We start from the raw sequence: 21,327 nt of genomic DNA on the forward strand, positions 1-21,327 counted from the left end.
GGTATAATTTCTTTGAATTGATTGAGACTTGTTTTATGGCCTAATTTATGGTCTGTACTAAAGTGTTCTATGTGTTGCTGAAAAGATTGAATATTCTGCAATTGTTGGATGAAATGTTCTGTAAATGTCTTTTAGGTCCATTTGGTCATAATATAATTTCACTGTGATTTCTCTGTGTGTTTTCTTGTCTGATGATCTGTCCATTGATGTAAGTGAGGTATTTAATTTCCCCACTATTACTGTGTTGGATTTGATCTCTTCAGTTAGAACATAAACTTAAGTGCACTAGAATTAGGGGCACACATATTTCAATTGTTATGTCTTGTTGAAATTATCCCTTGATGATTTTATAGCAACCTGATTTTGTCTCTTTTCATATGTTTAGCTTTAAGTCTGTTTCGCCTTATGTAGGGATAGCTACACTTGCTCACTGTTAGTTTCTATTATTTGGAATACCTTCCTCTAGCTGTTCACTTGCAGTTTATGTCTGTCTTTGCTGGTAACCTGAGTTTCTTGTACACAGCATATCACTGAGTTTTGTTTTTCTATCAATTGAGCCATTCTGTAAGTTTTAATTTTGGAATTTAGTCCATTTCCATTCATGGTTATTATTGATAAGTAAAAGCTTACACCTGTCATTTTGTTAACTGTTTAGTTTTTAATTATCTGTTCTCTTGTTTCTCTCTTTTGATTCTTCTTGGTGGTTTGATAGATTAATGTATCAACATGATTTGATTTTTTTAAAATTTCTCTTTTGTGTGTCTGCTCTTCTAGTGGCTTTTATACTCTTAGGTGTGTCCATGATGATAGTTATCTCTCTTTTGCTTCTGGATGTAGGACTTCATTTACCATCTTTTGTAAGGCTGGTCTGGTGGTGATGAATTCCCTCAGTCTTTACTTGTCCTGCAAAGTCTTTTATTTCTTCTTCATTTCTGAAAGAAAGCTTTTTTGGGTATAGCATTTGTAGTTGGCATTTTTCTTTTTTCTTTTAGAACTTAGAATATGTCCTTCCATTCCCTCCTGGCATTTTAGAGTTCTGCTGAAATATCTGCTGTTAGTATAATCAGAGTTCCCTTAAAAGTGCTTTTCATTTTGCAGTTTTTAGAATTTTCTTTGTTTTATCCTTTTGCTAGATTGACTATAATATGACATGTAATGAATCATTTCTGGTCATGTGTGTTTGGAACTTTATTGGCTTCCTGTATCTGTATATCTATATCTTCCCCTGGATTGATGAGTTTTTAAGCTATTGTTTAATTGAATAAGTTTTCTATGCCTTTTTCTTTCTCTTTGCCTTCAGGGATACCCCCTCATTTTAATATTTGTTCACTTAATGAATTCACAAATGTCCTGGAAGCTAGCCTCATTTTAAAATTATTATTATTTTATTTTTGTCTCCTTGATATGTTTCAAAAGACCTTTCTTTAAGTTACTTTTTTCTGCTTATTCTATTCTGGTCTTTTAAATTTCTATATAGTATTTCATTGAATAATTATATGAAAATTTATCTATTTTCCAATTGGTAAATGTTATATGTGTTTTTTTGCTTTTATGAATGAAGTTGTGATTAATATTATTTGTATATGTCTTTTAGTGACTATGTGCACTCCATTAGATATTTTTACATATTAAATTTCAGGCTTATTAGCTGAAACTTTTGAAGTTTTTTAAAGATTTATTTATGCATTTGAAAGGCAGAGTGAGAGAGAAAGAGAGAGAGAAAGAAAGAGAAAAGAGATAATCTTCCATCCCCTGCTTTACTCCATGGCCAGGGCTGTTACAGGCTGAAGCCAGGAGCCAAGAACTCTTATCTAGGTCATCTGCCTGGATCCAGGGACCTAAGCATTTGGGCTATTCTCCACTATCTTCCAGACACATTAGCAGGGAGCTGGATCAGAAGCAGAGCAACAGGAACTCAAACTGCTGCTGCAATATGGGTTGCCAGCCTCACAAGTACCAGGTTCACCCACAGCACTGTAATGCTAGCCCCTTGTTTAGAATTCTTTTAAGGCTTGGGGTGAAGTTATTTTTCTCAGATAAGCCTCCAGCTGATCAAACCCCTTGGCCTGAGGATACTTTTTGGTACTGAAAGTAAACTCTTGAGTTCCTGAATCTGTGTGCATGGCTGAAGTGTGAGGGTCTCAGCTTCATTTTTTTTTTTTTTTTTTTTTTTTTTTACTTTTCTTAGTTCAAAGTCCTTTTTATCTCTTCATCTCTTCCATGAACTTCCTGGGTGCAGAGACTAATATATGTGCTGAGAGCTCTTGAAATTGTTAATACCCACTTACCACCACGGATTCTATTTTCACGACTTTTTCTTCTGACCCACAGAATTTTTCTACACCTTTTTTTTTGAGGGAAATTCTTCTTTTTTAAAGTGTTTATCATTTTTTAAGGTGGTTTATTCTACTGTTTAGTGATAGAGTTACTGGTGGTCATTGGCTTTCAATGTATTCCATACTATCTCTACAAAAAAATAACCTAGAAGGGCCTTCTAGTGAGTCCCGTGTGAAAAAAATCCCTAGATTCCTTAATCCAGGGATAAGTCCTGGAATGAAGCCCTTTACTGTGGAAGAAAGCAGTATACACTTGTAGAAGTATGTATAAATTTCATACCATCAGCATATAGTTATCTCAGCTTTACTGAAATTCAGCAAGATACTATAACTGAATGGGCATTTCTGCTGTTAACCTGATGACTTACTTTACTCTATCCACCACTTAGTAGAGCACATGGAAATGGTGGTTAAAAAAATACTAAATGCAAACAAATCTTATTTTGCCAGATATGAAAAATTCTTCGATAGTATGCTAATATCCTGTTAAGAGCAAGAAAAATTAATTACAACATATTTAAGACAAAATTGTCTTCTAAGTTTTTTATTAATTCTGGACTTTAGCTTTAAATAAAAACTTGCATATCACTTTGTAGAGTTCAAAATGTTCTGGTTTGAAGAGTAGAGCTCTCTGTTATGCCATTGTTTGACTTATGTAATTAGTCTTTGTAATTGGCCTTGTAATACTTTTGTCATCCTTGGGCAAGGTGACTCAGATCTTTTTAACTCACACTCTTAATCTTCTAATAACTCTTGATCAGGCTGAATGCAATAAATTGTAAGTTTGTTACCTGCTTGCAACTTTGAAACATCCTCAGAACAATATCAAATGCCAGGAGTGCTGATAGAGTAGATGTTTTTATGTATTCTTTATTTTCTACCTCCTGAAGAGTACAGTATAGTCTGAGGAGAATATAGAGCTAATTAAATGAGAGAATATACTAATGAATAGCAGTCTGGACAGTGATTATACTAATAAGTAATCAACATGGTTGTGCTAATTGTAAAATGGTCCGTGTTAAGTTTTACACAGTCTCTTCAGAGGTGGTTATCTTTGTCATTATGTTTCTCATTTAGTACATTTTTATTAACTCTATTACTATGTGCAAATTAACTGTGCTAGAAGGATCTGGGAAGGAAAGGAAAGTCATATTGGCAATGATTTTAAAACAATGTATAATGTGATAATTGCTTCATTAGAGAAATAAATATAGGCTAAATATGTAACAGAGTTAGGTACATGACTTCCATTTCAGAATATTATATTGTTAGTTAAAGCTTCAAGGAATTTGTAGGATTTTTGATTTGACTGAGAAGTCTTCCTAAAGACGGACCCACATTTAAGTTCCAGTGTATATGAAATCACAGAAAGGATTATTATTACTGTTGGAGATCTAGATCTGTATTTCATAGTCTACATGTAAATCTACCCTTGTTTCTGGTCTCAGGTGATTATTGGTGGGCCATTCTCTGACCAGAGGGATTTATCAAAAATGAAGATCTGATTTAAAATGCTTTAGTGGTTTTCTTCTCCTAAATGATCAGTGGTTTTCTTGACCTACATGGTCAAGTCCATGACTCTTTAGGAGATGGCTTCCTGTGACTTACTCACCTTCACTCAACAGCCTGTATGAGCCTCTGGTATACATCCTTGTATTTATCACACATGCTGTCTCCTTCAGATGGAAAGTCCTACCTTTCATCAAACAATGACTCTTATCTCAGACTTAGCACAGGGGCAATCATCTTCTAAAAATATCTCTTGATTGTATGAATTGAGCTCAGAGACTCTTTTTTTCCCTTAAAATTTTAAAAATTTATATAAGTTTCATGTGTTTCATACATATAGATTTAAGAGCACAATGATACTCCCCCCCATCCCTTCCTTTCACCCATGGTCCCACACTCGCTCCTCCTTTCTTCCTGTCTTATTTTTTCTTTTAATTTTTATAATAGCATACTTTCAGTTTATTTGATAATTGTAAGCTTAACCCCCCACTGAATAAAAAATTCGACAAATAAAAAAAAAAAACTGTCCCTCAAGGGTATAGACAAGGGCTGTAAACAATAATCAAATCTCAAACTGTCAGTATTACTCATATATATTGCACTTTTTAAAAATACTATATATACACTAATTACCAGAAATCAGAGAAAACGTATTATATTTGTCCTTCTGGGACTGGCTTATTGTCACTAAGCATAATGGTTTTCAGTTGCATCCATTTTGTTGCAAAAGGCAGGATTTCATTCTTTTTTTATATACACACTATTCCATAGTGTGTATATACCACATTTTCTTTATCTATTGATCAGTTGATGAACATTTTGGTTGATTCTATATCTTGGTTATTGTGAATTGAGCTGCAGTAAACATTGGGGTAAAGATAATTCTCTTACATGCTGATTTAAATTCCCAGTAGTGGGATGGCTGGGTCATATGGTCCATCTGCTTTCAGATTTCTGAGGAATCTCCGTACTGTCTTCCATAATGGTTGTACTAGTTTACATTCCCACCAACAGTGTGTTAGGGTACCTTTTCCCCTACATCCTCACCGTATTTATTGTTTTTATATTTTTGGATGATAACCTTTCTTACTGGAGTGAGGTGAAACTTCGTTGTGGTGTTTATTTGCATTTCCCTGATGGGTAGTGATCCTAAGCATTTTCCCATATGTCTGTTGGCCATTTGGATTCATCCTTTTTTTTTTTTTTTTGACAGGCAGAGTGGACAGTGAGAGAGAGACAGAGAGAAAGGTCTTCCTTTGCCGTTGGTTCACCCTCCAATGGCCGCCGCGGTAGCGCGCTGCGGCCGGCGCACCACGCTGTTCCGATGGCGGGAGCCAGGTGCTTCTCCTGGTCTCCCATGGGGTGCAGGGCCCAAGCACTTGGGCCATCCTCCACTGCACTCCCTGGCCACAGCAGAGAGCTGGCCTGGAAGAGGGGCAACCGGGACAGGATCGGTGCCCCGACCGGGACTAGAACCCGGTGTGCGGGCGCCGCAAGGTGGAGGATTAGCCTGTTGAGCCACGGCGCCGGCCTGGATTCATCCTTTGAAAAATGTTTGTTAATGTCCTTTTCCCATTTCTTTACTAGTTTATTTTGTTGTTGAGTTTCTTGAGTTCCTTTTATATTCTAGATATCAATCATTTGCCATTTGTATAGTTTGCAAATATTTTCTCTCATTATGTCAGTTGCCTCTTCACTTTGCTGAGTGTTTCCTTTACAGTGCAGAAGCTTCTCAGCTTGATGTAATCTCATTTGCCTATTTTTTGCTTTTTATTGCCTGGGTTTTTCTGGGGTCTTTTCCAAGAGGTCTTCACCTATGCCAATGTCTTACAGAGTTTCCCTGATGTTTTCCTCTAGTAATTTGATGATATCAGGTTTTAGATTTAGATCCTATCCATGGTGAGTTGAATTTTGTATAACGTATATAAGAGGTCTTGTTTCATATATCTGAATGCATAGGTCCAGTTTTCCCATCACCATTTGTCGAAGAGACTTTCCTTCCTTCAGGGATTAATTTTAACTCATTTGTCATAGATTAGTTGGTTGTAGATATGTGGATTGATTTCTGGAGTTTCTATTCTGTTCCATTGGTCAATATGTAATTTTGTACACTTATGTTATTGATTTTTTTTTGGTGTTGATTTTATATCCTGCAACTTTACCAAGCTCTCTTATGAGTTCCAATAGTTTCTTAGTGGAGTCTTTTGGTTCTCCTATATATAAAATCATGTCATTTGCAAACAGGAATAAATTGATTTTCTCTATTCCAATTTATATCCATTTGATTTCTTTGTCTTGCTTAATGGCTCTGGTTAAAACTTACAGAACTATATTGAATATAGTGGTGAAAGTGGGCATCTTGGTCTGGTTCTGGTTGTTAGTGGAAATGTTTCCTACTTTCCCCCATTAAATATGATGCTTAATATGGTAATGTAATGTATTGCCTTGATTGTGTTGAGGAATATTCCTTCTATACCCAGTATGTTTAAGATTTTTATACTGATGGATGTGTATTTTATCAAGTGAGTTCTCAATGTCTATTGAGATAAACATATGTTTTTATACTACAGTTTGTTAATGTGATGTATTACATTTATTGATTTGCCTATGTTGAATCATGTTTGTATACTAGGGATTAACCCCATTTGGTCTGGGTGAATGATCTTTTTGATTTGTTCTTGGATTTGATTAGCTAGTCCTTTGTTGAGGATTTTTCCATCTATGTTCATCAAGGATATTGGTCAGTAGTTCTTTTTCTTTGTTGTATCTTTTTCTGGTTTTGGAATTAAGGTGATGCTGCCCTCATAAAGACTTTTGGGAGGATTTTCTCCCTTTCAATTATTTGGAATATTTTGGGAAGAATTGGAATTAATTCTTTAAAAGTTTGGTAGAATTCAGAAATGAATCCATTTGTTGTGAGAGTTTATGTTATTGATTGATCTCTGTCTTGGTTATTGGTCTATTTAGGTTTTCTATGTCTTCATGACTCAACTTTGGTAGATTTTGTCCAGAAATCTACACATTTCTTCTAGATTTTCCAATTTGCTGGCATATGACAGTTTGCAGTTTACCAGTGTCATAGTTTGCAAATATTTTTTCCCATTTTGTTGGTTGTGTCTTCACTTTGTTGAATGTTTCCTTTGCAGTTCAAAAGCTTCTCAGCTTGGTGTAATGCCATTTTTCTATTTTAGCTTTGATTGCTTGTGTTTTTGGGGTCTTTCCCAAGAAGTCTTTGGCTATGTAAATATCTTGCAGAGTTTCCCCAATGTTCTTCTCTAGTAATTTGATGGTGTCAGGACATAAATTCATATCCTTGATCCACTTCTACTTGATTTTTATAGGGGTCTTGTTTCAAACTTCTACATGTCTACTTCCAGTTTTCCAAACAACATTTGTTGAAGAGACTGTCTTTTACTAGCGATTGATTTTAGCTCCCTAGTCAAAGTTTAATTGGTTGTAGATGTGTGAATTGATTTCTGGACCTTCTATTCTGTTTCATTGGTCAACATATCTATTTTAGTGCCAGTGGCTGTTTTGATTTTAACTGCCCTGTAGTATTTTTTAAAATCTGGTATTGTGATACCTCAGACTTTTTTTGGGGGGAGCAGTATAAGATTTCTTTAGCTATTTGGAGTCCCTTTTGGTTCTATATCAACTTTAACATCAGTTTTTCTATATCTGAGAAGAATATCCTTAGTATTTTGACTGAGATCATATTGAATCTGTAAATTGCTTTTGATAGTATGGACATTTTGATGATAATTCTTATAATCTACAATCATGGAAGATTTTATTTTTTTTGTGTCTTTCTCTATGTTTTCTTGCATGTTTTCTAATAGTCATTGTAGACATCTTTCCCACTTTTATTTAAATTGTTCCCTAGATGTAGGGTCTGATCTCGGAAGCTAAATTGATCCCTAGATGTTTAATTTTTTTTTCTGTAGCTAAAGTGAATGAGATTGATCTTTGTTCTTTCTCAGCTATAAGATTGTGTATACAAAGGCTCTTTTTAATTTTAACTTTTATTTAATGTATATAAATTTTCAAAGTACAACTTTTGGATTATAGTGGCTCTTTTTCCCCATAACCATCCTTCCACCCACAAACATCCCATCTCCTACTCCCTTTCCCTTTCCATTCTTCATCAAGATTCATTTTCAATTATCTTTATATACAGAAGATCAATTTAGTATATATTAAGTAAAGATTTCAACAGTTTGCACCCACACAGAAACACAATGTATAAAGTACTGTTTGAGTGCTAGTTATAGCATTAATTCACATTGTACAACACATTAAGGGCAGAGATCCTACATGGGGAATAAGTGCACAGTGACTCTTGTTGTTGATTTAACAATTGACACTCTTGTTTATGGTGTCAGTAATCACCTGAGGCTCTTTTCATGAGTTGCCAAGGCTATGGAAGCCTCTTGAGTTTGCCAACTCCATTCTTATTTAGACATGGCCATAGTCAAAGTGGAAGTTCTCTCCTCCCTTCAGAGAAAGGTGCCTCCTTCTTTGATGGCCCGCTCACAAAGGCTCTTGATTTTTGCCCGTTAATTTTATGTCCTGCCACTTTACCAAACTCTTATGAGTTCCAATACTCTCTTTTTTTTTTATTTTCCCCAAGAAACCTTTTATTTAAGCTATACAACTTCACACATTTCATAAGTGCAACTTTAGGAACATAGTGATAGTGATTCTTCCCATTGCACCCACCCTCCCACCCTACTTCCTCCTCCTTCTCCTATTCCCATTCTTATTTTTTAATAGGACCTATATTCAATTAACTTTATACACAGCAGATTAACTCTATACTAAGTAAAGAGTTCAGCAAACAGTATGATAAAAAAAACTCTTCCTCTACAGTTTTTTTATTTATCTTTTGATTTCTTTTATGACCCACTGTTCATTCAGGAGCATGTTATTCAGGCTCCATGTGTTTGTATATATTCTAGAGATTCTTGAGTTGTTAATTTCCAGCTCCATTCCACTGTGGTTAGAGAAGATGCATGGTATGATTTCAATTTTTTTTTGAATTTGGTGAGATTTGCTTTATGGCCTGGCCTGTGGTCTATGCTAGAGAAAGTTCCATGTACTGGTGAGAAGAATGTGTATTCTGCAACTGTAGGATGAAAAGTTCTGTAGATATCCATTAGGTCCATTTTGTCTATAGTGTTGATTAGCTCTGCTGTTTCCTTGCTGACTTTCTGTCTAGTTGATCTGTCCATTGCTGAAAGTGAAGTATTAAAGTCCCCCACTACTATTGTATGGGAATCTATGTCTTCCTTTAAATCCATTAACATTTCCTTTAGGTAGCCAGGTGCCCTTGGTTCCCCTACATATGAAATTATGTCATCTGCAGATACGGATAATTTGACTTCCTCCTTTCCAATTTGTATCTCTTTCTTTTTATTTATTTATTTTTGACAGGCAGAGTTAGATGGTGAGAGAGAGAGAGAGAGAAAGAGAGAGAAAGGTCTTCCTTTTCTGTTGGTTCACCCCCAAAATGGCCGCTACAGCCGGTGCGCTGTGCTGCTCTGAAGCCAGGAGCCAGATGCTTTTTCCTGGTCTCCCATGTGGGTGCAGGGCCCAAGGACTTGGGCCATCCTCCACTGCACTCCTGGGCCACAGCAGAGAGCTGGACTGGAAGAGGAGCAAGTGGGACTAGAACCTGGTGTGCTGGTGCTGCAGGTGGAGGATTAGCCAAGTGAGCCATGGTGCTGGCCTGTATCTCTTATTTCTTTCCAATTAATTTTTGTTTGTTTTTTTCTTATTTTTCTAGGTCCTTGAGATGCGTTGTTAGACTATTTATTTGATGCCTTTCCAATTTCTTGATGTAGGTGCTAATTGCTATAAACCTTCCTCTGAACACTACTTTTGGTGTATCCCATAAGTTTTGATACATTGTGTTTTCATCTTCATTCATTTCTAGGAATTTTTTAAATTTCTGACCCACTCTTCGTTCAGGAGCTGCTGTTGAGTTTCTGTGTGTTTTCATGTTTTCTAGAGTTTCTTAAGTTGTTAATTTCCTGCTTCATTTCACTATGGTCAGAAAATACATATGGTATGATTTCAATTTTTTTTTTAATTTTTTGAGACTTGCTTTATGGCCTAGCATATTCTCTACCCTAGAGAAAGTACCATGCACTAATGAAAGAATGTATATTCTGGAGTGAGTGCTGTGGCATAGTGGGTGAAGCTCCTGCCTGCGGTGCTGGCATCCCATATGGGTGCTGGTTCACGTCCTGGCTACTGCACTTCTGATCCAGCTCTCTGCTTTGGCCTGGGAAAGTGATAGAAGATGGGACAAATCCTTGGGCTCCTTCGCCTGAGTGGGAGACCAGGAACAAGCTCCTGGCTCCTTGCTTTGGATCAGTGCAGCTCTGGCAGTTGCGGATGGAAGACCTCTCTCTCTCTCTCTCTCTCTCTCTCTGCCTCTGCCTTTCTGTAACTCTGCCTTTCAAGTGAATAAATAATCTTTTAAAAAAAGAATGTATATTCTTCAGCTGTAGGATGAAATGTTCTGCAGATATCAATTAGGTCCATTTGGTCTGTAATGTAGATTAGCTGTGCTGCTTCTTTGTAAGCTTTTTTATATTGTTGATCTGTCCATTGATGAAGTGGGGTGTTGCAGCCCCCCCATTAATATTGTATTGGAATCTTTTTCTCTATTAATATTCATTAACATTTGTTTTAAATAGCCAGGAACTCTGGCATTGGGTGAATATACGTGTACTATAGTTGCATCTTCCTTTAGAACTGATCCCATCCCTTACTCATTACATAATCCCATTCTTTGTCTGTTTTAACAGTTTTTTTGTGTGTGTGAAAGTGTATTTGTTTGATATTAGGATGGCTGTTCTTGTTCTTTTTTTCTTTCTGTTAGAATGGAAAATCTTTATCCATCATTTTACTTTCATTCTGTGTATATCTTTGTTGGTACGATGTGTTACTTGTAGGCATCAAGTATATGAGCCTAGTTTTTTAATCCATTTGGCACATCTGTGTCTTCTTTTTTTTAAAATTTTTTATTAAACTTTTATTTAATGAATATAAATTTCCAAAGTACAGCTTATGGGTTACAATGGCTTCCCCCTCCCAAAATTTCCCTCCCACCCACAACCCTCCCCTTTCCCGCTCCCTCTCCCCTTCCAATCACATCATGATTCATTTTCAATTCTCTTTATATACAGAAGATTAGTTTAGTATATATTAGGTAACGATTTCAACAGTTTGCCCCCATATAGTAACACAAAGTGAAAAAAAAATACTATTGGAGTACTAGTTGTAGCATTAAATAAGAGTGTACAGCACATTAAAGACAGAGATCTTACATAATATATATTTTTTTAAAAATTAATTAATTTTCTATGCCATTTCCAATTTAACACCAGGTTTTTCCTTTTTTTCATTTCCAATTATCTTTATATACAGAAGATCGATTCAGTATATAATTAGTAAAGATCTCATCAGTTTGTACCCATGCAGAAACACAAAGTGTAAAAATACTGTTTCAGTACTAGTTATAGCATCACTGCACATTAGACAACACATTAGGGACAGATCCCACATGGGATGTAAGTACACAGTGACTCCTGTTGCTGACTTAACAATTTGACACTCCTGTTCATGGCGTCAGTAATCTCCCTAGGCTCTAGTCATGAGTTGCCAGGGCTATGGAAGCCTTTAGAGTTCGCTGACTTTGATCTTATTCCGATAGGGTCATAGTCAAAGTGGAAGTTCTCTCTTCCATTCAGAGAAAGGTACCTCCTTCTTTGATGGCCCTGTTCTTTCCACTGGGATCTCACTCGGAGAGATCTTTCATTTAGGTCTTCTTCTTTTTTTCTTTTCCATGGTTTCTTGGCTTTCCATGCCTACAATACACTCATGGGCTATTCAGCCAGATCCAAATGCCTTAAGGGCTGATTCTGAGGCCAGAGTGTTGTTTAGGACGTCTGCCATTCTATGAGTCTGCTGTGTATCCCACTTCCCATGTTGGATCTTTCTCTCCCTTTTTGATTCTATCAGTTAGTATTAGCAGATCTTGTCTTGTTTGTGTGATCCCTTTGACTCTTAGACCTATTAGAGCCATCGAATGTGAACTGAAATTGATCACTTGGACTAGTGAGATGGCATTGGTACATGCCACCTTGATGGGATTGTATTGGAATCCCCTGGCATTTTTAACTCCACCATTTGCAGCAAGTCTGATTGTGCATGTCCCAAATCGTACATCTCCTCCCTCTCTTTTTCCACTCTTAAATTTAACAGGGATCACCTTTCAGTTAAAATTTAAATACCTAAGAGTAATTGTGTGTTAATTACAGAGTTCAACCACTAGTACTAGAACAACAACAACAACAACAAATACTAAAAAGGATAAAGTATTACATTGTACATCTAGAGTCAGGACAAGAGCTGATCAGGTCATTGTTTCTTATAGTGTCCATTTCACTTCAACAGGTTTTCCCTTTGGTGCTCAGTTGTTGCCGATCAGGGAAAACAAATGATATTTGTCTCTTTGGGACTGGCTTAATTCACTCAGCATGATGTTTTCCAGATTCCTCCATCTTGTTGCAAATGACTGGGTTTCATTGTTTCTTACTGCTGTATAGTCTTCTATGGAGTACATGTCCCATAATTTCTTTATCCAGTCTACTGTTGATGGGCATTTGGGTTGGTTCCAGGTCTTAGCTATTGTGAATTGAGCTGCAATAAACATTAATGTGCAGATGGCTTTTTTATTAGCCAAATTAATTTCCTTTGGGTAAATTCCAAGGAGTGGGATGGCTGGGTTGTATGGTAGGGTTATGTTCAGGTTTCTGAGGAATCTCCAGACTGACTTCCATAGTGGCTTAACCAGTTTGCATTCCCACCAACAGTGGGTTAGTGTCCCTTTTTTCCACATCCTCTCCAGCATCTATTGTTGGTAGATTTCTGAATGTGAGCCATTCTAACCAGGTGAGGTGAAACCTCACTGTGGTTTTGATTTGCATTTCCCTGATTGCTAGAGATCCTGAACATTTTTTTCATGTGCCTGTCGTCCATTTGGATTTCCTCTTTTGAAAAATGTCTGTTGAAGTCCTTGGCCCATGTCTTAAATGGGTTGCTTGTTTTGTTGTTGTGGAGTTTCTTAATCTCTTTGTAGATTCTGGTTATTAATCCTTTATCTGTTGCATGGTTTGCAAATATTTTTTCCCATTCTGTCGATTGCCTTTTCACTTTCCTGACTGTTTCTTTTGAAGTACAGAAACTTCTCAATTTGATGCAATCCCAAATGTGAATTTTGGCTCTGACTGCCTGTGCCTCCGGGGTCTTTTCTAAGAAGTCTTTGCCTGTGCCTATATCTTGCAGGGTTTCTCTAATGCTCTCTAATAATTTGATGGTTTCGGGTCGTAGAATTAAGTCTTTAATCCATGTTGAGTGAATTTTTGTGTAAGGTTTAAGGTAGGGGTCTTGCTTCATGCTTCTGCACGTGGAAATCCAGTTTTCCCAGCACCATTTATTGAATAGACTGTCCTCACTTCAGGAATTGGTTTTAGATCCTTGATCAAATGTAAGTTGGCTGTAGATGTTTGGATTGATTTCTGGTGTTTCTATTCTGTTCCATTGGTCTATCCATCTGTTTCTGTACCAGTACCATGCTGGTTTGATTATAACTGCCCTGTAGTATGTCCTGAAATCTGGTATTGTGATGCCTCCGGCGTTGTTTTTGTTGCAAAAGATTGCTTTAGCTATTCGAGGTCTTCTGTGTCTCCATATGAATTTCAGCATCATTTTTTTTCCAGATCTCAGAAGAATGTCTTTAGTATTTTGATTGGTATCGCATTGAATGTATAAATTGCTTTTGGGAGGATAGACATTTTGATGATATTATTCTTCCAATCCATGAGAATGGAAGATTTTTCCCTTTTTTGGTATCCTCTTCTATTTCTTTCTTTAAGATTTTGTAATTTTCATCGTAGAGAACTTTAACGTTCTTGGTCAAGTTTATGCCAAGGTATTTGATTGTTTTTGTGGCTATTGTGAATGGGATTGATATTAGAAGTTTTTTCTCAGCTGTGGCATTGCCTGTGTATACAAAGGCTGTTGATTTTTGTGCATTGATTTTATATCCTGCTACTTTGCCAAAGTCTTCTGTGAGTTCCAATAGTCTCTTAGTAGACTTCTTTGGATCCCCTAAATAAAGAATCATATCATCTGCACAGAGGGATAGTTTGAGTTCTTCCTTCCCAATTTGTATCCCTTTAATTTCTTTTTCTTGCCTAATAGCTCTGGCTAAAACTTCCAGAACTATATTGAATAGCAGTGGTGAGAGAGGGCATCCCTGTCTGGTACCAGATCTCAGTGGAAATGCTTCCAACTTTTCCCCATTCAATAGGATGTTGGCCGTGGGTTTTTCATAAATTGCTTTGATTGTATTGAGGAATGTTCCTGCTATACCCAATTTCTTCAGGCACTCCGTGAGTTCTCCCACACACCCTCAGTTTTTTTTCACAGTCCCAGTTCATAAGCTCCACTCATTCACTAGCCCTGCAAGCCTGCTCCATCCATGGAGAGAGCCTTGGCATTCCCTGAGCCAGCTGCCTGTTGCTGTTGATCTAGACATTTTGATTACAGGCATCCATGACAGAGTGAGGGGATTGGAGTGCCTTACAAGCTTAAGTGGGTGCCCTGCATCCTATCAATGCTCTGGGCTATACTTAAAGTCAATGTGGACAGCAGGTTTATCACAGAGATAAAATCTGCTAGTTGCATGCATGTGTGCTGTGGCACTCTGTATTCATCTTTCTAAGATGGTGCTTCATTCCTACTAGTCACCCAGAGCCCTTGTTGAGGGGATGGGAAGCAGGCAGTGTGCTCTCCCTTCATGGGGTTAGGTGGCACCCTACCCACTGCTAGCATTCCAGGCTGAACTCAAAGTCAGTGTGTTTCGCGAGGTTCTCCCTTAAGCAATATCAGCAGTGGCATGGGTTGCTGCAGACTCTCCTCACTTCTCTCCATGGAGATGTTGTCTCCTCTTGGCCCTAATTCCGATGCTAGTAGGAGTTGAGCAGAGGCACACTGCCTGACTTTTCACTGCCATGTTTGGTGCTCTGCAGGAATTGTGGGGTGAAAAGGCAGTGTAACTTCCCTGCTCCAAGCCTGGAAGTTCCTCAGAGCCATCAGCTCCCCAGACTGAATTATAAGTAAGTGGGTGACTGTGGAATGCCCTCTAAGCTAAAACTGCGAGCAGCAGGGCAGGCAGCAGTTTCTACCTTGACGTGGTATGTGGCGGCTCATAGCCAGCAGATTACTCTGTCACATGGCTGGCTGGAATGGTGTCTTTGTCTTCTCTCTCCTTGTCTCGTGGTGTCCTTGTGTTATTTTCACGTCACTGAAAATTTCTGTCAGTCAGACCCATGGAAATGTGGTCCTTCCTTTATTCTTTTCACGTCCCAGAGCAGCCAAAGTTAATGTGGCTATACCCTATTCAACCATCTTGGATCTCCCAGAGACTCTTTCTCCATGACTTTTCTAAGTTCCTATCAACTGTTCAATTTTGAACCTAGTAGGTCCCTGATTATTAAGTCTGAAAAATATTTGTTGAATTGAATCTTCTAGTCCTTTGTCTTACTTTGACTTGTATAAATTATACTTACTTTGACCTGTATAAATTATATTTTCAAAATTTTCTCTTGTTACTACCTTTTGATCTCAGTGTACCTTAACTTCTAACTTCAGTAGATTTTCTGGGCTCAGTCATTGATGTACCCAACTGTAGGTCTTTAGTGCAAATCTTAGTTCTCTTCACCCAGGTGTTGAGTTTATGAGGAAAATTTTAAAATACAGGTAAACTTAATTTGCTAGTGGTAAAAAACATTGTATGTTTTCTAATTTCTTGTTTTGAAATTGTCAGTTTAGATTTCAGATATTTTAGAATGAGTATGGACTTTAGATACTAGTCCTATCCCTTACTTGATAGTTGAACTTAAGACACTGGAAATTATGATATTTGTCTAAGAAGATTAGGACACAAAATAAATTTATTCTTTCAAAGAACCAATTTGATATCTTTTGCTTAAAAATATTTGTGGTCGATAACATCTGGTATGGACTGAGATTGTGTCCAACTCTCCCACCCCCATATTCATGTTAAATTGTAACCCTCAGTAATTTACAGTGTGACTCTATTGGATATAGGACTTTTAACGAGAGAATTAAGAAAAAAAAAACTCATATGGCTGGTCCTTAATACAGCACAATTGTTTTACTTAGTTGAAGAAGAGATTAGGACATAGATATGTATAGAGGGAAAAACATATAAAGGTAAATGATATGGCCAGCTGAAGAGACAGGACCTCAGTGGAGAATAACCCTACCAACACCTTGATCTTGGGTTTCTAGCCTCCAGAACTGTTTGGAAATGCACTTGTGTTATTTAAGCTACCCAATCTATGCAACTTCCCTTTGGCAGCCATAGAAAACCAACATAGCATATAAATTTTTTTTAAAATTTGTTATTGTCATTACTAGGGAGCATATATTTTTATGAAAGGGAGAGAACTTTCTCTTGTTATCTTCATGCAAGGGCTTCTCTGTATGGTTCTGGAAACTGTGAGGTCAGATATAAAATCAGATTTGTTTGACTTTTTCTGTGTCTTGTGTTTTTCTATGTCTTGTTAGTAGTTAGGACATTCTATTTTACTGTCGACTGGTTCCATCCCTTACAATAGACTTATAGGGAGGCTATTTATCTAATGGAGAATTTTCTTAGAATTAAGTTCAATTAGCTTCACTTCTAATAAGCTAGGTTGAGTTGCTTCCTTTTAAAAAGTCACACTAATATTTTAAACAAAGAGGAAAGTCTGAATGTTTATGGATGTAAGTGAATTAGAATATACACTTAAATCTATATCTACTTAAGTATTAATATGGGTGAAAAGTATGTTGCTCTTTGAGGTTTCCAGAATAATTTCGATAATAACATGGTGTCCTAAGCATTTTACAGCTTCTAAAGATGTCTAATGTAAAACCAAAAAGTAAAATAGGTTTACTAATATCACTCAATTTTTATTTGCTTTTTGGGAACATCCAAATAATTATATGACATAAATATTCTCAAATAGTATTTTTACAAGCAAAGTTTTTCTCTTCATTCATACACTACTTTTTGGTATATGGATTCTGTCATATTTTTAAAAATTCCTTTGGTTGAGAAAGCTGTTCTTAAATAATAAACTCATCAATCATAGATTTCCTGGACTTTCATAATGTAATTTAGCTTTTAAATTTACAATCCTTTTGCTGAGCATAATTCATCTTTTAAATTTACTAATCTTCTTGCTGGACAGTCCAAGCTGCCAAGCTGTGCAGTGTCTGAATAATGTATTCCTATTAAAGGACACAGTGGATTCTTATGAAGAACATGACTGGCAAGTCTTTGACCTGATCAAGATGATTTCAAATTGAAATTTGAGGGGAGAAAGAGTATTCTGATCAAACTGCAAAATAAGATATCATGAAAGATAATGGTTATAACAAGAAGGTCAGAAAAAATACTTATGGCTTCAGATATTTATTTTCCAATTCACAGATACTAATGTTAAAGTAAACCAGAAATTTTAAATAGAAGGCTAATATAGTTTCTAATTATAAAATTACATATAAATGTAATGTATTCTGAAATAGTCCTGCAAGTTTATGAAGAAGTAAACATTTCTGGAATATAACAATATGAAGTCCATTTAACTTGATTGAATCATATCTAATAGAATTCAAGAGGAAGTAATCTTTTGTCAAGCAGATATCTACCTAAAGGAAGTCTTTAAATCTTGTGGTGAAAATGTTGGACTTTAGGATGATGAGCACTGGAAAGAAAAAACAGAAACTTTGGTTTTGTTGAGGGATTTTACAGTCCATCCAGCTACGAAGTGTCAAGGAAACATGGTGGTTCATTCAAGTGAGACTGTCTTTTCTCAATTTTGAGTACATTGTAGAACTATGCACAGTTCCTTCCACATAAGAAGTGACTAGAGCTCAAGAAATTCAGCAACAATGAAACAAGTAATCCAGTTAAGTGAGTAAAGGGTCTAAACAGAAATTTTTTCCTTAAGAAAAAGTTTATTTATTTATTTGAAAGGCACAGTGACAGAGGGAAAGGTAGAAACAAAAAGAGAAAGAGATCTTCCATTTGCTTTTTTACTTCCCAAATGGCTGCAATGGCCAGGGCTGTGTTAGGCTGAAGCCAGGAGCTTGGAACTCCATCCAGGTCTCATATATGAATGGCAGGGGCCTAAATACTTGGACAATCTTCCTTTGCTTTCTCAGGTGCATTAGTAGTGAGCTGGATAGGAAGTGGAGCAGCCAGAATTCAAGTCAACACTCAGATATTGGATGTTGGCATCATTGATTTTTTTCTGAACCCACTGCACCACAATGCCAGCCCCTAAATAGACATTTATTTTTTAGATTTTAAAAACTGTTTATTTAATAAAAGTTAAACATATAAAATTAAAATTAACATACTACCTAAAAATCATCTATTAGTTAGAAGATCTTTTTTATACATGTTTTTAGCTTAAATTCAACTCAAGATTAATGGTGATTTTCACTTACACCAACAAATGCTAGCAACTTAATCTAGTTAACAAAAATTACAAAGTCAGCTACAGAACATAATATACAGGGAAATTATGGCCAGATTAATGCAGTAGAAACACATAAAATTTTTAATGATGAAACATTCAGTATTCTTGTTCATTAATATAGCCTCAATTTTTTTAACAAAAAATAGTATCCATGCTATGTACAGAGCTATACATCAGCTTTTTGTTTTCCCATATAAACATTACACATCCAAAAAATGGTACTACCATCATAAGTGAAAAATCAACACAAGAAAAAAAGCCAACATACGAAAAAAAAAAAAAAAAGCCAAACAGCAAACCTTACAGCAGCTCATCCTAAACATGTTTGGTTTCTCCCATAAAATCAAAACTCCATGAATGAACATAAAATAGATCAGTTTTAGAGATGGCTTTACAGGCTTAGAAAAAGGTTATTGATGGAAAAACTCTAAACAAATGGCTATTTACAAATTAACTCATATTTAAGCTTAACTGGACAATAGCTAGGTTTTAAAATTGAAGACTTATATATATATATTTATATATTTTATACATTTATATACATTATTTATATTTTTATATATATTTTATATATATATAAAGATCTCTTTAGCAGGTTGGTGTTTTGCCCTGATACTTCTAAGAACTGCTAGGATATGTTAAGTTCAAAGCATATGAAAATTCCATTATGACTCATAATAAAAAGGATGTACTATCAGTTTAGTGGGGGCATGATATTAAGATCTTAGTAATTCATTTAGTGCTGTACTAACAGCACCTATCTAAAAAAGTTGCTTTATTCAACAAACTTTGAGGGAACTGTGATAGTAGTAATGAAAAAAGTTAAACAAATAGCAGTTCTCAAATGCAGTTTCTTCAAGTCTCATTACTGAAGCAAACAATGACATTGATATCTTCCTTACTCATCTAACAAATAATTTACCTTTAGAAAAATATAAGGATAAAAAGGTAAATGTAAAGCCCTGCAGAGATGAAATCCAACAGTTTTTCTGATTATTGAGGCATCAAATGCCTGACATTGTGTTTAGAGATATCTTGATATTGTGTCATGGGTTTATCAGCAATTTCATAAGTTCCTGCTTCATCTTTGCCAGTTGTACTCTCTGGTGAAGCAAAAATGCTCCACTTTACCAGGCTCTGTTGTTGAATTGTTGCATTTCACCTTCTGGTCCTCTGTTTCCTGTTCAAACTCTTATTCTCTGTGCTTTTTTTCCAAACCAATCTTCTTTTTATACTCATGTTACTGGACAATCATTTCTTTTTTTGACATGGATTTGTTGCCACTGTCCTCCTTTGCCTTCCTCCCTTCAACAGTGGTGTTACTTCAGCATTGCCATAACCAGCAAAGGTGATTGCAGCAATGCCGTTTTTTTAATGTATCTCCTCAATTTCTGGTTCGTAACTCTGTCCACCTTCACTCCAGATTGCCATACATTTGTCTCCTACTTTCTATAAAGGAGTGGGCTGAGTAGAAGCAAAACTCTCTGAAGGTTTCAGAGGGTTGAGTTGACAGAAGGTCTTTGGTTAGTTCTATGACTTCCATTAATTACTTTTCCTCCCCGCTGGGTCTGAGTTCTGAAACTGTTCCTTCAGTGACAGACAGATGGGCAGTGGTTACAGAATCAGCAATTCCAGGAAGCATCAGGTGTTGTGATCTACATATCAGCAGGTCAAAGTGGGTGTACTCAAGTACTCTACTGAAGGAAGGCATTTCAAGGATATGGAGAGCCACTTAATTATGCTCAGATAAACTATTTCAGAATACCAAATCTGGAACCCTTCTCAGATAAGTTAAATTTGTTTGAGTCCTAATATTCTTGTAAATTTTTCTACAATTTTAGCAAATCTTCATTTTCTCCATTTCCGAATAATGGAGCTTCAGCTTGCTGGAGTTGAGCTTTGTAGCTTGCCAGTTGCTTTGCTAGATCCTTGGACATCTTGTGTGGTGTGGTGGTGGGGCAGTGGGAAGGGAAAGGGGCAAATTAGCCCAGTGATGGTGGCAGTGGCAACAGGGGCAGCAGCAATAGGAAAAATATCCATGACGACAACAAGGCCAATAGGTGTGAAAAAGAAAAAACTCGGTCTGCAGAGCTAGACATTTTTCAAAAGGAGAACTACAAATAGCTAATGCATGAAAAATGCTCAGTATCACTATCCATAAAGGAAATGCAAATAAAATCACAATGAGTTATTATCTTACTCTAGTTAGAATGGCTTTAACCATAAGTTAAAAAAATTGCTGGCAAATATGTGTATAAAAGGGAATCCCGATATACTGTTGATCAGAATGCCAGTTAGTACAGTTATTATGGGAAGCAGTATGGTGATTACTGAAAAAACTAAATATAGATCTACCACAGGACCCAGCTCTCCCACTTTGGGAATATATCAAAAGGAAATGAAGTCAAGGTATAAAAGAGATACTTGCACTGTTGTATTTAAGGCATCTGAGTTCTTAAAATAGCAAATATATTGGATCAACCTAGAAGTTCATCAGTGGATGTCTGCGTAAAGAAAAGGTGGTATGTATACATGATGGAACATTACTTAGCCATATAAAGAATTAAAACCTGACATTTGCAACAAAATGGATGAAACTGGGGAACATTATTCCAAGTGAATTCAGACACAGAAAGACAAATTGCATATGGTTTCTTTCATATGTGGAAGTTTATATATAGGATATATAAAAATAAAAATATCTAAATTATAAAAGTGTGTGGATGCCATATTATTTAACATATAGATGTTTTCAGATTTGGTCTTCTTTGAATTATATCCCTTATATGATACTATACCCTTCTTTCTTCACTTTATGATCTTTGTCGTGAATCTGATGCTATATTATT

General features: G+C 36.2%; 1 protein-coding gene and 1 pseudogene across 1 annotated transcript in view; one reads left to right on the forward strand and one right to left on the reverse strand.

The window, feature by feature from the left end:
* Window positions 1-21,327, forward strand: part of IQUB (IQ motif and ubiquitin domain containing) — a 101,410-nt gene that overhangs the window by 22,550 nt on the left and 57,533 nt on the right. The window lies entirely within an intron of this gene.
* LOC133764856 (survival of motor neuron-related-splicing factor 30-like) lies at window positions 19,378-20,415 on the reverse strand (annotated as a pseudogene).

This window comes from Lepus europaeus, chromosome 1, assembly GCF_033115175.1.
Source record: "Lepus europaeus isolate LE1 chromosome 1, mLepTim1.pri, whole genome shotgun sequence".
NCBI lineage: Eukaryota > Metazoa > Chordata > Mammalia > Lagomorpha > Leporidae > Lepus > Lepus europaeus.